Below are 4,188 nucleotides of genomic sequence, written 5' to 3'. Positions count from 1 at the left end.
CCTGCCTCTGCCTCCCGAGTGCTGGGATTAAAGGTGTGCGCCACCACGCCCGGCTTTCTTTTTCTTTCTTTTATTTTTATTTTTTTGAAATTTTTCTTAAATATTTTCTTTATTTATATTTCAAATGTTATCTCCTTTCTTGGTTTCCCCTCCAAAAACCCTCTATCCCATTCACCCTCCCCCTGCTCACCAACCCACCCACTCCCACATCCCTGTAATGGCATTCCCCTACACTGGGGCATAGAGCCTTCACAGGACCAAGGGCCTCTCCTCTCACAAGGCCATCCTCTGCTAGATCTGCAGCTGGTGCCATGGGTCGCTCCATGTGTACTACTTGGTTGGTGGCTTAGTCCCTGGAAGATCTGGTGGTAATGGTGGGTTCATATTGTTGTTCCTCCTATGGGGCTGCAAACCCCTTCAACTCCTTCAGTACTTTCTCTAGCTCCTCCATTGGGACCTTGTGCTCAGTCCAATGACTGGCTGCAAGCACCTACCTCTGTATTTGTCAGGCACTGGCAGAGCCTCTCAGGAGACAGCTTTATAAGGCTCAAGTCACCAAGCACTTGTTGTCATTGACAATAGTGTCTGGGTTTCATAAATATACATATGAGATGGATGCCCAGGTGGGGTAGTATCTGAATGGCCTTTCCTTCAGTCTCTGCTCCACACTTTCTTTCTGTATCTCCTCCCATGAGTATTTTGTTCCCCCTTTAAGAAGGACCAAAGTATCCACACTTTGGTCTTCCTTCTTCTTGAGGTTCAAGTGGTCTGTGAAGTATATCTTGGGTATTCTGAGCTTTTGGGCTAATATGTACTTATCAGTAAGTGCATACCATGTGTGTGTGTGTGTGTGTGTGTGCGTGTGTGTGTTTTGAGATTGGGTGACCACACTCAGGATATTTCCTAGTTCCATCCATTTGCCTAAGAATTGCATGAATTCATTATTTCTAATAGCTGAGTAGTACTGCATTGTATAAATATACCATATTTACTGTATCCATTCTCTGTTGAGAAACATCTGGAGTCTTTCCAACTTCTGGGTGTTATAAATAAGGCTGCTGGGAACATAGTAGAGCATGTGTCCTTATTACATGCTGAAGCATCTTCTGGGTATATGCCCAAGAGTGGTAGAGCTGGATCCTCAGGTAGCACTATGTCCAATTTTGTGAGGAACCGCCAAACTGATTTCGAGAGGGGTTGTACCAGCTTGCAGCCCCACGAGCAATGGAGGAATGTTCCTCTTTTTCCATATCCTCCCCAGCATCTGCTGTCACCTGAGTTTTTCATCTTATCCATTCTGAAAAGTGTGAGGTGGAATCTCAGGGTTATTTAGATTTGCATTTCCCTGGTGAATAAGGAGGTTGAACAGTTCTTTAGGTGGTTCTTAGCCATTTGAGTTTCCTCACTTGAGAATTCTGTTTAGCTCTGTTCCCCACTTTTAATGTGGTTCTTTGGAGTCTAACTTCTTGAGTTCTTTGTATGTATTGGATATGACCCCTCTATCAGATATAGGATTGGTAAAGATCTTTTCCCAATCTGCCGATTGCCATTTTGTCCAATTAACAGTTTCCTTTGCCTTACAGAAGCTTTGCAATTTTATGAGGTCCCATTTGTCAATTCTTTTTTTTTTTTTTAAAGATTTATTTATTTATTATATGTAAGTACACTGTAGCTGTCTTCAGACATTCCAGAAGAGGGCGCCAGATCTCGTTGCGGATGGTTGTGAGCCACCATGTGGTTGCTGGGATTTGAACTCTGGACCTTCGGAAAAGCAGTCGGGTGCTCTTACCCACTGAGCCATCTCACCAGCCCCCCATTTGTCAATTCTTGATCATAGAACATAAGCCATTGGTGTTCTCTTCAGGAACTTAACCCCTATGCCCATGTGTATGAGAATTTCCCCACTTTTTCTTCTATTAGATTCAGTGTATCCAGTTTTATGTGGTGGTCCTTGATGCACTTATACCTGAGCTTTGTACAGGGGAATAAAAATCAATCAATTTTCATTCTTCTACATGTTGACCACCAGTTGGACCAGCACCATTTGTTGAAAATGCTGTTTTCCACTGGATGATTGATTTTAGCTCCTTTGTCAAAGATCAGGTGACAGTAGGGATGTGAGTTCATTACTGGGTCTTCAATTCTATTCCATTGATGTATAACCCTAATTTTAATCCTGCCTGTCACTATACCAATACCATGCAGTTTTTATCACTATTGCTCTGAGTATAGCTTGAGGTCAGGGATGGTGATTCCCCCCAGAAGTTCTTCTCTCCTTGAGAACGGTTTTTGCTATCTTGGTTTTTTTGTTATTCCAAATGAATTTGAGATTTGCTCTTTATAACTCTATGAAGAACTGAGTTGGAATTTTGATAGGATTGCACTGATTGTTTTTGACAAGATAGCCATTTTTACTCTATTAATCCTGCTAATCTACAAGCATGGGAGATCTTCCCATCATATGAGGTGTTCAAGTTCTTTCTGCAGAGACTTGAGAGTTCTTGCCATACAGATTTTTCACTTGCTTGGTTAGTCATACCAAGATATTTTATATTGTTTGTAATCTATTGGGAAGGATATCATTTCCCTAATTTCTTTCTCAGCCTATTTATCCTTTGAGTAGAGGAAGGCCACTGATTTGAGTTAATTTTATATCCAACAAATTTGTTGATGTTGTTTAACAGGTTTAAGAGTTCTCTAGTGGAATTTTTGGGGTCACTTAAGTATACTATCATATTTTTGGCAAGTACTGATATTTTTACTTTTTCCTTTCCAATTTGTATTCCTTTGAACTACTTTTGTTCTCTAACTGCTCTGGCTGAGACTTTGAGTACTATATTGAATAGGTAGGGAGAGCATGGGCAGTTTGTCTAGTCCCAGAGTTTAGTGGGATTGCTTCAAGTTTCTCCCCATTTGGTTTGATGTTGGCTACTGGTTTGTTGTATAATGCTTTTACTTTGTTTAGGTATGGGCCTTGAATTCTTGATCTTTCCAAGATTTTCATCATAAAGGGCTGTTGGATTTTTTTTAAATGATTTCTCAGTGTCTAATAAAATGATGTGTTTTTTTTTCTTTGAGTTTGTTTATATAGTGGATTACATTGATGGATTTCATTGAGGGTATATTGAACCATGTCTGCATCCCTGGGATGAAGACTACTTGATCATGATGGATAACTGTTTTGATGTGTCCTTGGATTCAATTTGCAAGAATTTTATTGAGTATTTTTGCACTGATATACATAAGGGAAATTGAAGTTCTCTTTCTTTGTTGGGTCTTTGTGTGGTCTAGGTATAAGCATAATTGTGGCTTCATAGAATGAATTGGGTAGTGTTCCTTCTGTTTCTATTTTGTGGAATAGTTTGAAGACTATTGATATTATAAGGTCTTCTTTGAAGGTCTGATAGAACTCTTCACTAAACCCATCTGGTCCTGGGCTTTTTAATAATTGGGAGACTATTTATGACTGCTGCTATTTCTTTAGGGGTTATGGGACTGTTTAGGTGGTTTATTTGATTATAATTTAATTTTGGTACCTGGTATCTGTCTAGAAAATTGTCCATTTAATCCAGATTTTCCAGTTTTGTTGAGTATAGGCTTTTGTATTAGGATATGGTGACGTTTTAGGATTTCGTTGGTTTCTGTTATGTCTCTTTTTTAATTCCTGATTTTGTTAATTTGGATACTGTCCTTATGCCATCTGGTTAGTCTGGATAAGGGTTTATCTATCTTGTTGATTTTCTCAAAGAACCAACTCCTGGTTTTGTTGATTCTTTATGTAGTTCTCTTTGTTTATACTTGGTTGATTTCAGCCCTCAGTTTGATTATTTTCTGCCTTCTATTTTTCTTGAGTGTATTTGCTTCTATTTGTTCTAGAGCTTTCAGGTATGCTGCCAAGCTGCTAGTGAAAGCTATCTCCAATTTCTTTTTGAAGGCACTCAGAGCTATGAGTTTTCCTCTTAGCACTGCTTTTGTTGTGCCCCATTAGTTTGGGTATGTTTTGGCTACATTTTCATTGAATTCTAAAAGGTCTTTATTTCTTCCTTGACTAAGTTATCACTGAGTAGAGCATTGTTCACCGTCCATGTGTATGTGGGCTTTCTATTGCTTTTGTTGTTATTTAAGACCATCATTAGTCTGTGGTGATCTGATCGAATGCATGGGATTATTTCAATCTTCTTGTATCTG

Source organism: Mus caroli, chromosome 9, assembly GCF_900094665.2.
Source record: "Mus caroli chromosome 9, CAROLI_EIJ_v1.1, whole genome shotgun sequence".
Lineage (NCBI taxonomy): Eukaryota > Metazoa > Chordata > Mammalia > Rodentia > Muridae > Mus > Mus caroli.
The sequence above is the reverse complement of the archived record's forward strand: the minus strand, read 5'-3'. Positions refer to the sequence as shown.